At 30.4% G+C, this 20,886-nt stretch overlaps 1 protein-coding gene across 4 annotated transcripts in view; it reads right to left on the bottom strand.

The window, feature by feature from the left end:
- Positions 1–20,886, bottom strand: part of 5-HT7 (5-hydroxytryptamine receptor 7) — a gene marked incomplete at its 5' end in the record, with an annotated part of 376,882 nt that overhangs the window by 106,641 nt on the left and 249,355 nt on the right.

The following is a 20,886-nucleotide window of genomic DNA, read 5'->3' as shown; positions in this document are numbered from 1 at the left end:
TAAGTTTACTACGAAAAAAATTTTTTTTCTTACTCTCAGAATCAGGAATGGACAAAACTCATATTTTAGTTTTCATTATATACATTTGTAATGCATACTTTATTTATTCATAAATATTACAATCTGCCACACCGTTGTGGACAATAGGTAATAGTGATGAATGATCACTATGATTATCAGTATGATTCATACTAAAATAAAAAAAGACTAAAAAAAAATTAGGTACATTAAATCTCTGTTAAAATATATACATATAAATAATGATAAAAATAAAAGAAGCTCTGGTCACATTTACACTCTTATATACAATATTTACACAATCGACTTGAGGTTTCCAGAGATTCCCACGTGTATGGGGTAAAGCAGAGCTAATAAGATCCCAGCGCATCCCTCTCACCGCTTCACTGGTAATGAGCCAGTGGAGGCTGAGCAAATGCGCTAAAACCCCAAACTGTAGAATATAATGAAATATAATATATATTTTAATAACTTAGCCAAGCTATAATTTTATTTATTGTGTAATAAATGTGCACGAGTGATATTTCTACAGTTAATCAACAGTAAAATAAAAAATATATCCAATTAATATAAATTAGATCCTACAATTTTATTACAAAATTATATAAGCCTAAAACCGCATAAACCTAAAACTTATTTATCTTTATTATTAAATTTACAACTGTTTTTATAAGTTTCCATTATCATCAAGACCGTGGCTTTCATAATTCATAAAATTTCTATTCTAATCCCACAGGCCAATCTTAAATTAACTGTATTCGAGATTTAAATGAAATGGTAAAATTTTATAACTGTACAAAAAAGATTGTTGTGGTCATATTTTTTCCCCCATAAAACGAAATATCAACTTTTTATATTTCAGAACAGATAGCGATTTATTAAAAGATAAAAATTGTATTCTACCTTGATTAAACTTGAAAAACTGCAACATGGATCAGGTTTTATATTTGGAAAAATATCCGTTTTGGATAGCAAACGGATTCACAAATAATGATTTTTTATTTAAGGAACATTCATACCGAAATGTAGCCAGTAATATTTTTTTATATTTACTTTGATAATAATTTTTATAAAAATTAATTTGGTTTATGTTCTAATACTTTGTGAAATGATATTAGTATTGCTATTAATTATGTTTTTAGAAAAAAAAATATTAATTACATTCCGTTAGGCTGTATGAATTATCACAAATGGATAATTTAAGAATTATGAAGATGTTACAAAATTGTATTAAGATTTTTTTTTTAATTTCTGGGTTTCTTAATTATTGGACCTAGGCCTTGAAAATAAGTTAACATAAATCATTGCGATCAATGCCCTACAGAAGATTTTGGACTACTAGCTATGATAAACATCAGGAGAAATGTCTAGGGCATTAAAATTGTCAGGGCTAATTGGAGAGCTTAGCTTGAATTAAGTTAGTAATTAAATACAAGATTATGTACAAGATGTGCATAGTTACTTACGGATTCTCAACTTAAATTTAAAACATGAAATATAAATGCTTAGCCAGTATTATATATTGGAGCAATATATCGATGGATTCAATTGTTTACTTTTATTAATTTTTCTCTTATATGCTTTTCCATAATGATAAAGGGGATACAGGGGTGGATTCAGCCCCTAATAAGAAATATAACTGTTCTTTCAATAAAGCACATTGTTTTATCGAATAATTGTAATTGTAATTGTAATGAAATGAAAAATATTTTATTATTCTGGGACTAGGTTCCTTTAGAACAATTTAAGATGACAGTAACAATTATAACGTAAATATAAAATTACAATATATTGGCCAAAAACAGTGTGGCCGCATTTAATTACAAATTACATTATTATTATATGCGAAACATACCGTAGGTTTAAGTCCTTGCGCGAAAAAAGCCCGGGCGGGACCGGGATTCGATCTGACAACCTTTGGGTTAGTAGACTGGCGCGTTACCACGCTGCTACAACTTATTTGATTGTATATAAATAATGTTGTTAGATACAGAAAAAATAAAGTCTAAATACATAAAAAACCAAAAAAAAAGGTAGTAACAATATTTACAAGGAATAAATGATAATGTTTAATATTTATACCATCTATAATATTATATTGGTTCGGTTTGGAATAGCAAATAGTTATTAAACAGAAGGTTTGTAAATGAGGGATGGGTTGATATATGACGTATGTTAATGGAGTTCCACTGAAAGGCAGCTCGGGTAAAAAATGATTTTTCAAACGCAGTTAGATGAGGTGGAGGTAGGTGTCAGATAAATGGGACCTGGTAATACGGGATTGGACTGAGAATTTGAACAGCAGGTTTTCTAGGATATAGGTGGGGCGGTGAGTACTAATTACTTGGAATGGAATGCAATCTAGGAAATACTGGTATCTGAAGGATGTATAGAGCTACCTTCAACTCGGCGTATCTCTGGTGATGCTGAGAACAAATCGAACAGCGCAATCGTTAAGACGTTTAAGTTTTGGTTAGAGTACCAGTCAGCCTTAGTCAAAATGGGGGAAAAAAAAGAGGAAACTAAGTATTGGCGGGTTTTAAGTGGAAGAAGAAAACGGATTCTATTGAATTGCTTCAGTGTTGCTATGGTTTGGTGGGAAAATTGGGCAATGTGTGGATTGTACCCCAAAATGGATATGTGGCATTGCAATACCACTCAATTAGAATATTTGATTTTGAGATATGAATTATTGATTTGAATTCTTGGAAAAACTAGGGTTCTCTTTCCCGAAGGAGATAGTTTCAGTAATCCGGATCCGCTTTAGGGTTGTAGCACACATACGTAAGATTAGACAAGTATTTGAAGAAATGAATGTATGAAAGTGTTATATAGATTTAAACCTGAGAAAAGTTTATTTAAGTAATTATTAGTTTATTTTTATTGCTTTTTTTTAAACTGGAAAAGTCAATTTTCAACTTCTAATAACCACTACAACTAAAGGTTTTAAGTTAATTCAACATGTTACAAATATGTATGTATTACAAATATGTGTATTTCAAGTAAAAAATCTCTGTTTCTAATAATTTGGGAAATACCATCATGCACTAATATTATATTACTATATATAATATTTACGTCAATACATTTTCTCTTTTTATGCATTTTTCTCTCTATAACGCTTAAGTTGCACACACATATAAATACCTAGTTAATCTATTTTGAATAGTTCGGGATTAGAGATATTGGCAAAGGGAATCAAGCTACTAAATTAGTCAACTATTAATCATGGTTATTGAATTAGTAATACAGAATTCCAATAAATATAATTAATTATTGATTAAACTGAGTATTAACCAATTATAATTTAATCTGAAAGGGCTGATGTAGGAATATTACATTGAGCCTCTTGAGTTGAGAGTATTCCGGGTTCAATTTCCGCTTGGTTTACTTATATTTTTTTCATTGTTAAGTTCAAAATTTTTAATGTTATTATTCTCAAATGGTTTAAGATGATTTTGATTATCTTAATTAATTAATTTAGATAAATTAGGCATTATTTTAGCACACAAATGGAGGGTTCGTATTTAGTTTATTTACTAACATAATTGTATTATCGTTTCAAGATAAAGTGGATTCCGGGATCAAGATGGTCGCGTGCCAAGTTGGCATGGTTTTATTAATTCATTAGTGTTTTATAGCTATTAAAATTATAAATGATATATAAAAAAATTTGCTATAAGTTTTATAAAACGAAATTTAGTACAGAGCACAGGTAACAACCTGGACGGGATTCGTCAGAAAAAAAATATATAATATTATAATGGGGTAGATACAAACTCGTAATCACCTAGGACGATTTACATAAAAGCAAAAGCTGGTAGATTCATAAGCGATTTCAATCTACAGCTTCAACTTATCTATTTATTTTTCTCATAGTCTACAGCATCATTTCAGTCAACGAGCAAACTTGTTCGTTCTAAATACTTGTCGTAAATTATTTCCATCAAATCAGAAATAATTGGAGTCCATGTCGCGAGCTGTTTCAACCGTGGACGGATGATAGCAAGAGGAGTTGTAACGACAATAATTAAAAGTTATCTGTCACGTTGAAGAGGACCTCCTAACTTATTAACAACTACCGGGGTCCTGTTTCGTAATGAATTACAAGTAATATTATTAGTATTGTAATTTATATTTGGCATAATTCTATTTACTTGTCCTTTCAACTCCTGTAACATCACTAAAATTTGTAGCCGTTATACAACAAAAAGTACTAATGCTTGTAATTTTGTATAATTATATTTATGACCTAATACTTATGTATTGGTATATAATCTCCTTTTACCATTTTAAGCAAATATTTCAAAAGTGATATAAGACTGTCGCGCTCTGGGGGTCTTAGTAGGGCGGGTCCGGCTGGGAAGGATTGCATTTTGTTTTATGATCTCCTCTTGTGAGATTGAGATTGGGAGAACAGCTTATGAAACATTTTAAATAAAAAGAAAATAGTAATATTTTAGTTACTTAATTAAATTATTTTAACTAAATAAATTACTTCTTTTTTGAGCTCCATATCCATTTTTACTAGAAATAAGAAAACCAGGGTTGGGGGCCAATATATATATTACATTTTTATTGAAATTTATGACTGTATATTATACTATACATTTAGAACATTTCATCTCAGATATAATGAGGGTGATACAGCTGTGTAGAGAAAATATAAGAGAAGTATAATATAAAAGTATAATACACCGTTGGATAGGATTCTATTTTTATAGGATAGAATTCTAGATATAAAGAATGAACTTGAGGTCTTCTTTCATTTTTCTACTTTTTTTTTTTAAATAAGTTTTCTTTTATTTTTATTGTATTTTTTTCTCTGTTAAAATTCATGATATCATCAAAACTTAGAGGAAAAAAATATTTAAAAAGGATAGGAAATGTGATGAAACAAATTAATCCAAGATATTAAAGTGATATTTTCAGACTTTTAAAATAATATCTTAGATAGTTTTAAAAACTTTTATTACGTGAATAAATGCTAGAGAAGCTTTAAAAAGTTACTATTAATATGAGTAAACTCTTAAAACCCTGACTTAAGTTTTTTTTTTCTTTTTTTTTTTATTCCAATATTCTTTTAATGAGAACAAGACCATTAATTTACTTACTGCACTACTATGATAGTTGGCTTATTCGTCATTTCTAAAGGCTCATAGAGTGAATGTCAATCCGATCTGTGAATAGTTTAGACCTCCGCAATCAGCGACATCTATAGGACATGGAAGCGGCTGATTAGAAGCCGGGCCGGATTGAGCAGTACCGCAGCAATATTGGGAGCAACCTGTGGCCGCAATGCAAGCTAATTGCCAGCAATAACCCTATTTGCCCCGTCCTGTTAAATATGCAACGGTTACACGAAATTACGACTTCACATCGGGACCAAAAATTACCAATTCAAAACCACCCCGTCCCTCGAAATGGAATATGATCTTGATAAAACCGGCCGAGTTCTTCTTTCAATGATTTTTTAATTGTCCCTCTTAATGGAACTCCCGGGTTAGGGGAGTTAATTGGAAACGCGAATAAAATAATTACCCCCTCCCCCTCCGCACCCACACCAAACTCTTTCTACTGTACAAGTTATTCGTTTTTAATATTACAGATCCTGTTATTGCTTGTTGAAATTTTCAATCCAATTTCCGTTTTAATAAAGATTGAAATGAAAAACGTTGGCATGTGTGAGACCTACACGGAAACCTGTATCATCGATTTATAGTTTTAAATAATGTTTTCCTCAACATAGTAATTTAAATATCGTTGCTTTCCTTGAATCATATCTGACAATTTTTTTTTTTAGGTTTGAATTTACTAGCCTACTCATCTCTCTTTTCTCAGTCCTCCAGTGTTCCTCAAGGTAGTATCTTAGGTCCCATTCTTTATACGGTTTATACAACTGTGAGATGTGCTACTTACTACAAGCAGCGATATGAAGTTATAGTTATATAATAGCTACCTATCCTTACTGAGTTATGAAATTGGAAGTCAAGGCATATTAATAATCTCTTCAAAATTGAGTTTTATTTAGTGTTGGATATAAGATTGTTTATATTATTTATAAATAATTTATATTTTTTCTTTTACTATTCATTAGTGCTGTAAGGTATGGTGTAGTGTCGGTCCATTTCCTTGTCTCTTTGGCCAGAGCCATACTTCGAAAACAATGAACAGATAAACGATAACAATAAATATGATATTTAATATTATTTGTTTTTATCTTATTTATTTATTTGTTTAGAGGATTTTAACTTATTTATTTGTTCTTAACTTTACTATTGCTTTTTCTAAGTTTATTTATTCATAACTTCGTTTTCTTATTATTTATTTTTTTGAGGTGTGCGACTGGGAATATTAATTTTTTATTAGTTCATAAATTTAAATAGAAGTAGTTAAATAAATTAGATAATCACGGTACATCACTGGCGATAATAAATATGTATATAAACTGGAGATAAAATATGCATCACTGGAGGTAAATAATAAATAATAAGGGGAAATGAAATAATAATATAAATATGAAAATGAAGATGAAAAAAAGTTTTTTTTAATCATTAGAAAAGAGAAATGAGTAGGATAACTTAGATACGGTTTACAACAAAACAAATATTGATAAAGGAACAATGTATATATAAATGTAATGTAACTTGAAAAATTAATAATACAAATACTGTATACGTATTTACTCTTTCTTGTAGCAGACTTTACATATCAAATATTGCACAAAATCCAATATCGATATCATAATAGATTCCGTTCATATATTTATACATGTACTGTTTATAATATCTATATTTTGCTTAAGATAAAATATCAGACACGATACATCAAAATAATTTTTCTCGATATATCGAATTACTGTATCGATTTTTTGAAAGATAATGGTACAATAAATGATTTTTTCTCGATATTTACATTTGTAGCCTTTTGCGGAAATGTTAAAATTCATCTCGCTTGAACTGATTAAAAAAAAAGTACCAATATATATATTGATGGGATAAATCCAGGAAAAATAGAAGAGGTTGAAATTACTCATTAGTTATCAATCATTAAACGTAAGTATGGCGTATATATATATACATATAATTATAAGACACATATTTAACTAATACAGTACTACTGCTTAATTTGTATAATATATTTTGAGCTTTTCTAGAATTTATAAAGTGCAATTAAACTTAAGTCCAAGGCCTAAGTCCTAAACGGACGTCCTGAGGTCATCCCAGCTGTAATGTAACGAGGGTTTTTTAGAAGATGGATGACAGTGCTTAAGGCCAAGAATTCTTGGGGATGCTCCTCTTAGATAGTAAATGATGACAGTAATCTTCGGCTTTAGTAGTTATATATACATCCTTATTATATAAAGCTATACATTTTTATCAGATTATGTTTTTATGGCTTGTTTATTAGCCCGAAATATTAATTAATTAACATGGGAGGAAATATTAAGCATATAGCTATTGTTAATTCGTAGAAATTTCACTTTAACAAATTGAGTATTTTAGAATTTTCACCATTCATTTGTATAGTAATGATACAAATCATGTAAAACGAAATTGGCATATTTACCAGGTTCTCCAAAGTACAAACAAATGATAGGATTTTGATCTAAAAAGAATTTTTCAGACCAGGTAAAATACAAAATATACTCTACTGGTATCATCATCGGACTCACTCTTTCTACAGAACAGTTACAAATTGTTTTTTTACAATATGAAGAAGTTTAAGGTAAAAGTATTATAAATGAGAAAAATATCTTTTGGAATCGATGATTCAAAATAAGAGTAAACTTTTTTTTTCTTCTTTACCTCCTAAATTTGGGTAAAGTGATTGTTTCGTGGGGCCATCACGAAATAAAAATCAAACTTCCCTCTAGGACGGATTCGAACCGGCACCCCAGGAGACTCTAGATTACTGAGGTAACCTCTCAACTCTTTTGAGCTATAAACGGCCTCTAACATGAAAGATAAACTGTAGTCCAATAAAATATACAGTAATCAAACCTTAAAAAGTATCAAAACAAAAAAAAAAATTCTGGCACTTACTCTATCGAAAATAAAAACAAGTTAATGTACATAAAAAAATTAAAAAACCAAGGATTTCACAACTATCATTCATTTTTTGAAAAATTATTTGCAGTTCTTTTATCAATATTTATATAAGTATTTTTTCTATTAGTATCAGTATTTTATCACAATTAAATTATTTACATCTTCCACTACTGTTATATCAAAAAGTCATATACATATATTCAGTAATTTATTTATCCATTATATTCCCAATTTTTTACTTTTTTAGTAGATTGACCCATAGTGATAATTATTTTTTTTTAATTTGAAATTTTTAGCATATAAGGAAATATGAGGCATATGAGGAAAAAATGATAAAATATACGGATTTTCACTAATGGGGGCATCCGGATGTTTAAATTAATGATATGAAATCTCGTTTCGTCCTACGTCGGATTTAATGTATATATGTTATTTCTGAAAATATCCACGTGCTGATTTATAAAATAAAAAAATATATTATAAGACATGAAAAAACACAATTTTATGGTTCGCTAAACAATAAGTTATAAAGTTTAATTAATTTTCCTTACTGACTGTCAATAAATAATTATTTTATTTTATTATCTATAATTATTTATACGCAATTAAAAGCTTTTAAAAATATTTTTATGTGACTAAAACATTTAGTTTCTTTTTAAGAAAAAAAAACTGGAAGGCTGTTATTTAAATCTTCATACTTTTCAAAAATTCATATTATTTTTCCGTTACACATTATTTACGTTGATCTCTGTATATATTAGAACTAATTATATGAAATTGAAAGCTCTTGAGTTGATGCAGAATTCAGTTGATAATTTGGATCGATTCGAAAATTCAATGTATACAATAAAAGTTGTTCAATATTCCCATGAGCAATGTACACTTGGTAACTGCTATAATCAATATATAAGATAGTAATTTTTATTTTTCTCAATCACATCTGAGCATTCGATAGAGAAGCCTTCAAATGGTAGAAATGAGGTGGATCTTATAAAAATTGAAACTAGATAGAATATAGTTAGGCGAAACAGCCTCTTTTTCCGATATTTCCTTGAGTATTTCTCCTTTGATATCAAAGCGGTATCCTTCTTAGGCTTATTATTCGTTAGGGGCCCCTCGATATATGAGTATACGACCCCCTATCCAGTTATATTTCTCCACTTTACTTCCTGTTTACTTCCGTTATTCCAAGATTGACGGCTGTATGTTATGAATTATTCCAGGGGAGTTAAGCTACATATTTAACGATGGCTTTAACATCCAATAAACCTAATACTAAATTAAAAATAATTATCCCGATTAGTCAATTCGGAGTTAATACTACATCTCTAAATGAGAATACTTTCTTACGGGAGATCGGCCCAATTGGAAGGTCCTGAGGAAGGTGTGTGCTCTTTATATCCCTCATATCAGTATATTGTAGACTTTTATTGCAGAATACTTGTATTTGTAGAAGTTTTATTATTAATTTGTTTTATAACCAATTTTTTTTTATAAAATAGTTGGCACGAAAACGAAGGGAAATATGTCAACTTAATATTGAGGTGTAGATAGTTGACCGTAGATTAATGATGGAGAAGTTTGTCGGGGGGTGCGGTCAGCAAGGCAGCAGGCTCTATAGCCCTGATGAAGACCTGAAACTCAGGTCGAAACGTCGGCATAAAATAAATAAATATGGTTTTGTTTATTTATGTTGTTCTTTGCTGACCGCACCCCCCCGACAAACTTCTCTAATCAACTTAATATTTTTGAAAAAGTCTATTTTTCTTCATTACTGGATAATTACAAAAGAAATGAAATATTGGCATAGAGTCCAATAGGAAAAAACAAGAAGATATAAAACAACAGTATAACTCCTCATAACCACGCTAATATAAACAATCACCGAAAATTTTTAAGTAGGAGGACTACACTTTAAACTTAAAAGAATTTTATTTATGCTTAGTATTACAAACTGGCAGTCTTGATCAAAGGTAATGGTGATACGAAGTTTTTTTCTATTTAGTTTTTATGTAGATTCCATGTGAGTCGTTTGGCGAATATAAAACCAAGATATCTCATTGTTAGATTGAGGTATTAAATAGTACTATTGGACAGAAACTGGGGAAGAGAGTAAAAGTCACATGGTTGAATTTCAATTCAGTAACTTTAATCCGCCTTCAAAGTTACACTTTACAACTCCTCTTCGATTTTTTTATTTATTTATTTTTTAAAACTTTTATCATTCCATAGGCGTTGATGACCAGAGGGTTTTACGCATTTAAGCAATGATCAACAACTACAACAAGTTACACCTTACACTATTCCTCGATCTGGGTAAGGTTGTTACCAGGATAGTAATGGGTTAAGAACAGGAAGGGATGATAGAATGGCTGTATCGTCGAAAAGACAGGATTAGAAATCGGGTGTCTAATGGATTGGCCAGGGAAGAGGGAAAACTTTAAGTAAGATGAAGGTGCTTCTCTAGTCTGAAAACAATAAAGAAGGGAGAAGAAGAATAAAGTAGTTTTATTTACAGTTCTATAGACAAACATAGCTTTATATAACGCTAACAATAAACAAACAAATTGCATCGCGAATTACAAGTGGAGTCAATACAGGATTATATCAAAAAAGGTTCATGAAGTTCCACTCCCAGTTGCCGACAGTTAAAGGAGCAGTGACCTACAACCTGGGAAACCCAACCTCAACCCGAAGACTGAAGCACAGACTGCTGCAGGACATTCTTTTATAAATTTTTAATAAATATAAAATTAATTCATAGTCACACTACCTCTATTTACATATTATTAATTTTATTTATTCATTATTATTTTTTTTTCTCTCTTCCCTTTTTCAAATTAACTTGTTTCTTTTTACTATTAGAAGACAATTGATTGTTTTATTTAAGTGTACCAATATCATTATTTTTTGTTATAAATTTTACTTTCCTTTTTTATTAAGAAGCATCTTATCTATTTATTTTCTTTTTTTTCTTTTAATAAGAACATTGTATATAGTTAGGGGTGTCATTTGTATGACTATACCCCTTCATAATCAATTGTTAAAAAAAAATATATAATATAAGTTATATCAACCCTGTAAGGCCCACCAGGCCGATCTGGTATAAAAATAAAAATAATAAACAAACAGTGTCAAATACAATTCATCCTCCTATCTCATTTTTAAAAATATGTTTATAATAATCTAAAACAGTATGTAAATAGAAATGTTTAAGGAATAATTCTGTCCAAATATCAGCAGGTCACAGGACAGAATTAGACAATATGAAATAAATATAGATCAAAGATTTTCTACATTTCACAAAGCTTGGAACAGATGAAGATGGTTACTTCAAAAGAAGGGGAGCTGGGTAAGATAGGACAAGCCTTGGAGCTCCCAGTGCCGTCCAAGTTAATTGCCATTATTTATGTAGTCCTGGTCCTATCTCGTGAATATTTTCTGCCGCCGACGTCACCGCTATACAACAATGGCGATATTTTCCTTCATAAAAAATACAAAACTTCATTAGGGTCTTCCTTCATTCCTGTTGTGTAGCTATAAAAAATGAATCGAGCTAAAAGTGGGTAATAATGCAAATCGAGCGAATAGAAAAAATATGATGGCAATATGAGCATACTAAATGTGATACTTAATCCTTATTTGCATATTTCATGGAATAGTGGTATTATAGTGATGATTCCATGATCAAATTCTCATGGTATTTCATACAAGGGGGACGGGGTCACACGACAGAATCTCTTCCAAGACCTGATTCAAATATAGTTATCTCATCTAATTCATTTTTCATCACCTGCTCTAACTCTAATCATAAGCTGTAGAGATCCTCTATGTTTTTGTTGATTATTGGTTGGTGCTAGACTGGACTGCGTAAGCTTAATGTGATGAGAAAAACAGTTTTGAGTAGCCTCTACATACAGAGTTTTGTTATTTGAAAACCTCCACTCACGCCCTCCATGGTAGCCTTACTTATCTGCCTTTTCAGACAGAAACTTATAGCAAGTATGTTGGTCGATGTACGACATTTCACAGTCTCAAAAGAGAAGATCATAACACAACAAAAAGGCAATCCTTCCTGACCGGACCCGCCCCACTTAGACCCCAGGGAACGGCGATCCTAAATCAATTTTGAAATAATTGCTTAAATCAGGAAGAGGAGACTTAAAATAGAGAGTTTAATAGAAGAGTTTAATCGAGCAATATTAAAAAAAAAAGCCTGAAATTGAAAAAAGTCGTGATTAGAGCTTTATTCAGATAGGAACATCTGTTATTAGTTTTCATATTGGAGATTAACAAGATTTTAATTTTTGTAACATGAGTCTTTTTATGTTATAATGCATATTGTTTCTGTGAGCCACATTTCTATCTGAGTATGAGTAGGTATGTGTATACATTTAGCTTCTAACAAATTTTCAGTTTATACGATTCGGAAAAATGGTGTAAAATAGTTTTATTTTGAAATTTAAACCTTTAATAATTAATTATTAATTATTATTATTATTCTTAAATTAACCAAAAGAATACACTCTCTTCGTCTGATCATAAAAAATTATTTAAAAAGCACAATTTTTTTTTCTTGTGTAGGTTGTGTTTTTTATCCCAGTGGTACAGGTGATACCCGGCCTGTGGGTTACAGGTGTCACAAGTCTGGTCTTCATCCTTGATGTGTTTACCTGAATGATGTAAAATTCATAACCTTAATGCTAATTTACACAAAACTTTCTTTGCAACTACAGCTTTCTTCGTTATCGAAAATTTGTCCCAGAGATCGATTTAATTGAAAATGGAAATAGGTCCACATTATTTATACATAATTGATATTTTTGTTTATTTGTAAATTAGGCTAAAATCTTATAATCTATGAGAAAAAAAATTGTATTCCTAAATTTATACAAAGAATGGCTTTTTCGCCGTAAATTAAGGTCTGTCTGAGATTCAAAAAAATATAATTTCGACTTTATGCACATATTACACCAATATTTTCAACACCATATATATTTTTTTTGGATGAGGACCATTCAATATTTTTGTACTTGATATTGTATGTCTGTAAAAAGGCTGAAAAATATTTGTATAATTTTTGGATTATTAAAGAGAATTGTTGAATCTAGGAAACATTTTTTGAAATTACTTGTTTATATTGTTTAATTTTTTAAACTATTTTAGATCACATTAAATCAAACTATTAGTTCATATGGGTAGAGTCGTTGTACTTTTACACTTGCTGGAATAAAAATACTCTGCTACAGAGAAGGAATCAATATGCTATTTAAAGTTGCCATTAAAAATTGACAGGTTCCCTTTCCGATTCGAAGGGCACTGATCTGGTCGATATCCTCCCTTATCAACTTAGTTCCGCTATGATATGGCCACTCATGGTATGATACAGAATTGATTAAGTTTCATTGATTATTTTATAAATTTTAGTAGTTTTAGATTCAATGAGCTGTCAATTATGATTTGTAGATAGTAAATCTAGATGAGATACATATAGAAATAAATAGATAACGGTATATATAAGTGGTTAGAGGATCTTTCCTGTGTTATGAGGGGTTAAGCTGACCACGAAAAGTGAAGCCAAAAAGACGGACCAAATGATATCCGGCAGAGAAATCAGAACCATTGATTCTGCGTTCTGTTCCAGTTTAAATTACAATGGTGGACATTTTTGTCAATCTCAATGCAAGTCTGAGCTCCAAGGGCGGGTTCAACTCCCCTCCTTTTGTTCCCATATTCTATTTGTAGGAAATTAGAATAGACCCCTCACTCCACCTTCCCTTCCCTCTGCAGAGGTGTAAATACGTTAATATCATCAACACATATAAATAGCTACAATAGTGGGGAGGAGAATTTCGTCCATCTATCCCTCCCCAAATAATTTTAAAACCCAATAAGTTAGAAAATTTATAAGCCTACTTCAAACTGTAAAGATAGTAGTAAAAAAAAGGTGACAACCGTTTTAATAATTGAAACATAAATCCACGTTAAAACATAATGATCGTTATTATATCATCGTTTTTAAAAAAAAAATTTCTTGTAGTATTTTCAGTATGAAGAGGGATTTATTCTGAAGAGTTGAATGTAAATACGCCTTTAAAGAGAATAATACAATTTTTTTAGGATGTGTTCACATTTTTTCTCTTACCTTTCAGTGGTTTTAATAAAAATCCTTTTATTTTCTGTTCAATACAATATGTTAGTATATACAAATGCTACAATTATTTTCTGTGGATGAAAATGATATAAAATTGTATTGATATATTTAATTTATTAAAATTAATTAACTTGTTTTATTGCATGCGCTTTTCCTTTTTTCAGCAATCGGCTATTTACAACGGTAAAATTCTTTGGTTCATTAGGGAGAGGTTTCACATTATATATGGCTAATATGGTTTCTCATTTACTTGAATGATGGAACTATTTTTATTATTTATTTATAAGTTTTTAGGGAATTTTTTTTCAAAATGGCCTCAAAATGCATATTGACCTCAACTATATATAAATACCTACATAATAATAATAAAAAAGTTAAGTGAAAATTCGAAATTTTAATTTATGATTCTAAAATATAGTACTTAATACAAACATGGGTATTATGCAAGCTATGAATGTTCTGTTTTCCATACAACACTCCGAGTGAGGGTGCCCCCCTCCCCACCTTTAGGCATATAGCTAACATTTTCCGATACAGCCTCCTCTGCGAGGCAGACCATTATGGAATAAATTTGATTCCGATACGCTCTGACTTCCAGAGTCTGTTCCCCAGGAGTGATTCCACATATTGCCTTTATCAGAATAAAGTATTACCGGTGTGTATCAAAGTGGTTTTTATTTATGATTTATTGAAGTTTCGAAATCTGAATAAAAAGAGAGTAGTTGTGGTATGGAATTTGATTGAAATTCATTCATAAATATATTCATATACGGAGAGGAAAAGATACTAATTTACAACTTTATATAAATGTATTCGTCTACAACTTATATGAGTGATAATAAATATATATAAAAATGAATGCTTAAACATAAAACTTCACTCAAGAAATGACATGAAATTAAGATGCTTGATGGAGATCTGAATATAATAAACAAGTGAGAGGGAGAAAAAAAATTATTAAAAAATGTGATGCTGCCCTACTTAATTGGGTTGCCTTATACACAGCATACTTATGACTCGTGATGTTCAATTTTTTTTATAATCCTATTACTAAAAACAGTTACAGTATATATATTTTTTTATCATAATACATATACATATATGTTTTTTAAATTGTCATATTATGAAAATGTCTGCATTATGTACTAAAATTATACATGATTTATTTTTCCTTTTTATTATTTATTATTTCTTCCCTTAAACATATTAATTTTATTTCTAGATTTTTATCATTCTTTAAATATCATGTTTAATTTTTCCGTTATTTCAATTTAACAAGATGCCCTCTTATTTTTTTTTTCTTTTCCATAACTTATAAAAGTTAAATGTGAATCCCACCAGATCACCTTTACTCTCCGTCGTAAACCTCTACCCTCCTGTCCTACAGTATCCTTTCTAAATACTCCACTAACGCCTGTTGAACAGATTCGATACTTAGGACTCCATCTTGACAAGAGACTTACTTGGAATCCACACACAAGACTGAAACGATAAGAAACTGCTCGTAGATTCCGATTGCTACTACACTTACTTGACAAACGCTCTAAACTTTCCATTCACTACAAAAAATTAGTATACACTACGATAATCAGACCAATTTGGACATATGGAATTGAGCTCTGGTGCCACAAATGAGTTGTTCCTTCCCAAGATTTTCAAGTGTATATGAAATATATGACATATCTACCTATTGTATTATTTTGTACAGTTGTAAATTACATTAAATAAATAAAAAAAAAAGTTAAATGTATAAAAATTATATAACCATTTCAAATATAGTAAATATATATATATATACATAAAACTCAACATGGTCGTCCCCATTTACAATCTATTAAAAAAAAAAAACACCAACACATGCATAAAAAATTTAAAATAGAATAAATATGTATATAAAGCCAAAAGTTAAAAGTAATACATATTTAATAAATATAAAATCGTATAAAAATATATAAAATAATGTAAATACAAAACGTGCAATATATGCATGCTCTCCGCCGAGACATCTCCATCATTCTGAGTTACAATGCATGTGATCGTGGATGATTCCCAGAGAATCCATAATTATCTCTTCTGACTAAACCATAGATATTACAAAATCAGCAGTGATTACAGGTCGAATCCGTATTGTGATGAATATTAGCATTTCGTAACAATAGATATTTAAAAATAAATAATATAAATTTTCAAGTTGGGCCACCATTTTGAAGTTTTCTGAGCCAGATAAATACTTAAAACAACCCTTATCGGTATAGCCCGTCGGTAAATTAGTATTATAAGTTAGTTCAGTCTAGTCTCTCATGGTTAAGTCTAGTGTTAATGGATTTATGTAAGTATGCTGTAAAGTTAGCAAACCAATAAAGTTGGACAGGACAACTTGTTTTTGAATAAAGTTTTTCTCTCTCTTATAAATTGTTAATCGTACTTTTCCATATCAATTGGATGGCATTAGAGCCATGAAATTATTTATATACGGAAAAAAAAAATTTATTTACTCTTTGGAATTTTCCCGTCAGCTACAGATTAAACGCTATAAGTTCACCGATCGTCAAGTTTATAACTAACATAATAAATTTGCCTATGAAAGATAAGCTAAGTCCAGGTATTGGCTGAGCTCTATTTATGAGACCAGGTACCGGGTAAATTCCAGTTACTACGAATAAAGCCTGGTACCAGGTAAAGACTGGATACCAGGCGCAACGCAACAAAGGTTTCATTGAAAGTGGATCAATAGTTTAGGAATGTTTAATGCTTATAAACAGGAGATAACAAAACATTTAGCTGCTAAGCCCTATAAAGATTTTTTTAGAGACTTTCATTGTTATTGTATTAATAAATCATCTAAAAAATATAGTCTGGACTGGTTCTTTTTTGTTGTGAGGTGAAAAACAGAATCTCTGTGGAGCGATATCCTGAGGATATATGTGAGGATTAGCCCGAAAATGTAGTTGGATCCCTGAAAGCCAAATGGCGTGCTAGGGACCATCGGCTATGCAATAGGGTCAGCGGTCCTTGGCCACCGCGGTCAATTAGTTACGTCGCTCATTTGCCAGTACAAGATGCCGTGAGCGGTAATGTGTCTCAAGCCGTGGCATAACTTGAAAATTATACAAGATACATCTAAATGGGAAAGACAAGTTGATGGGCAAGGTTATGTAGTAATTCCGGAGATAAAATCTGATATATATTTTTTTTAAAAATACATAGATTAAATGATACGGAGCTATGACATCATTTATGAAAATTTCAAGTCTGTAGCGTCAAAATCAGACTCATTTCCCATGATCACCAAACTTTCTCTTAGTAGTTAAATTAATTCATGTGTAGGTTGGTGAAAGTTAAAATAGTCTTTATAAACAAAATTTCATTAAAATTCTCCTAACCTCAAAATTCACCTACGATGTCAGAAATGTTATATGATACATGATACAAATAAGACCTGTCCTATTCCAATGGCTTTTATAATCACTTTCTACTTACGAATCATAAAAAAAGATTTCCATACTTTGAGGAAACCCTAAGAACAAATTTAGTATAAATGAAAACTGGATAAAAATGGCAATTCAGATCCTTTGTTGAATATTAGAAAACAAGATATTAAAGCCCTTAGAAAATTACCTACTAAATACAACTTAGAATAACGATAGTGATATATCTATAATTTACAATTCCATGAGTTGAATATTTGAAAATATATTTTAATAATATGACAGATTTAAAGATGCTTATGTTTGAAAAGTGCCAATGGATTAGGATTGAAACTAATATTCTGATATATATTATTACTATTTTACTAAAAGTCTAAGAATCTTTTAGGTATTTAACGTCATTTTTTAAAATTTATTTTCTTAATTTTCAGTGTTCTTTTATTATTTATTTTACTATATAATTTTCTATTATCTTTTACCTCTTTTTGTATTGTGTTATGTTCTTTCTATTGTATTATATACTGTATTTCTCTTTATATTGATTGTATATTATATTGTTCTTTCTATTGTATCGTGTATAATATTGTTATAACAATATACGAATAAAATATACTTTTTGCATTGGGTATGCGTAAATTATTTGGAATATACGTCTTTTCTGCATGGGCTTACAACCAAAAAATAAAATAAATAAAAAATAAACCTAGGTTCGTTGAATCACAAAAATGCACAACAAACTGTAATAGACAACTGGCATGACAACGTAAACAACAAAGGTGTGAAACATGGCTATATAGTTGTATAATTGACTGATCCTCAAACTCTCCTCCCCTCCCCCCCCAAAAAAAAATATATATATATAAAAATAAAACAAATAGATATTGTTATAATTATAAATGTTTATTATATAGTTTAATATTAAAAAAATAGTCAAAATGGTTAATCTGTTAACGATATTTTAAAATTAAAAATGAATTCAACATGAAACAAATGCAGCATAGGACTCCAATGGGAGTCTAGGCCTAAAAAAAAAAAAAAAAAATTAACAACCAAAATAAAGTTGTTTATGATGAATATTTTAAATTGTTAATTATAAATTATCTAGAAGAGTTTTACATAGGTTTCTATTCCTATGTTTCATGGATTATTACCTACACATATTTTCTAAAATTCAAGTTGTAAGTGTCATAAGGTAAAATAGTTCAATATTATAATTATAATTATATTGACTTCACAAGAACAAGAGTATTTATTATAGTGAATTTTAATTTTAAATTATAACTTTATCAGAACTGACCAGTTAGGGAGTTACAGTACAAGAGTATTAAGTGAATGTATAGCTAACAGGTAAATTGAATATGTCTGACGACACTCAGTAAATAACCGTATACCAGCATTTTGAAATTCAATGTACTTCCAGGAATTACTGTTAGCCTCTAGATTCCAATATAATTCAGACTTGTAATTAATATTAGCAATATGTACAATTAATTATAAAAATGGCCGATGGATCGCATTTGGAATTGTACTTTATTTAACTCAATACCTTATTTATAATAATTCTATCGTAAAATTATAATTTTAAAGAAGGCAGATGGATTAAGTATGGATGATGGAAAGAATCATGAAAAGTTAGCCGGGGAAATTCTTCAAGTTAGGCTCCTCTTCAGAAACAGATGGTGAAAAAATATTTATTCGCTCGGGAAAATGAACACTTGAAGAGAAAGAGAAGTTTCCTCCGATCCTTGGAAGACTTCTCAAGAGTATTTTCCGAAGGTAGAGCAAGGAAAGAGGGGAGAGGTGTTGGAAAGCTGACTAAACAACACGACACTGTCTCGGAATTAGGCAATTTAAGGACAATTTCGGGACAATTCGATAAACTTCCCCCACCCCAGGCACTTGAGAACTCTCTCCCTCACCTCCACTGATAAATGGAGTAATTGATTTGACTCGGCCAGTAAGTAAGTTATCGCTTGTCCTCCAACATTTCACTTCAGCACACTCCTTCAGGATTTCTGAACTGTTCCTTACCAAATTTTAAAATCAGTACATTCTTCTCTTCGGTTTATAATTCTTCACTGAATTTATTATTTTTTAATACTGCTATCTTATAATATTTTTTCTCTAAATTCCATATGAGACCTGGTCTAGAGGTTTTTTAAAATAAAGTGTTGTGTAAAACATTCGGACAGAGTTACCTAGAGAATTTAGAAGGATACAAAGCGCCGAATTGAGGGAATTGCATCGATCTGATCTGTTAGAGCCTTCCAGTGAATAAGATGTTCATGTAAATTTGTAGGGCTTAGTAACGAATAGATCCCTAAAATGTTAATTAACCACAATGGGAAAACGTCCTAGCGGTCTACCGAAGCGTAAGTAGGAGGATTGGGTCAATACTGATCTGGTAAATTTTCTTTGGGACAGGCGTCACTGGACAGATGCTTTTACACAGGGAGTAATGGCATTGGCATCAAACCTTCAAGTTCTCTAACTTTTTATTATTGATGTCGTGAAAATTCAAAAAGGAATTAATTTTTTTATTTATTAGCTTTCTCCACACTGCTAAGCGTCCTCATTAAGATGTACCACGAATAAACCCACAAAATGTATAATTTCAAACTTATATTACACTCAAAACTAGGGTTAAGATTTTTATTTATTTATTTATTTATTGACATTTACAACGGTATATAAAATACAACATGCAAATTTGAAGTAAGATGATAATGATAGCAGCATGTATATAAAATACCCAGGAGTGGAACTCTAAAAACATTTTATAATATAAGGTCACGAGGCCATCTTCTTTTTAGTCACCTCGGAGGATTGCCAGGAATGGAAGAGGAAGTAAGATTAGAAACTAGTGGGTTTGGGTGGTTAGGAAGTTTATAATGGTAGGAATGATATCGGGTTCAGACTAGATCGGTCACTTAAGGAACATTTATGTCTTTATGGATGGTTTTATTAGTAACAAAATAAGGAGCATTGAGTATTTTACGAAGGATTTGGTATTGTAAGGATTGGATACGAGAGGAATTCGGTTTCCTTGAGCATGAGTTGGGAGTTTAGACCGTTTGTCTAGTAAGTGCTGTAATAGTCGGGATCTGCGTGCAGTTTCCTGTCTTTTCAGTCTTGTGTGTGGATTCCAGGTTAGTCTTTTGTCAAGGTGTAGTCCAAGATAACGAATCTGTTCTACAGGGGTAAGAGCCACATTATTAAAGTATACTGTAGGGCA

This window comes from Halyomorpha halys, unplaced genomic scaffold (genome assembly GCF_000696795.3).
Source record: "Halyomorpha halys isolate HHAL.00 unplaced genomic scaffold, Hhal_1.1 Scaffold536.1, whole genome shotgun sequence".
NCBI lineage: Eukaryota > Metazoa > Arthropoda > Insecta > Hemiptera > Pentatomidae > Halyomorpha > Halyomorpha halys.
This window is presented reverse-complemented; position numbering and strand designations above follow the sequence as displayed.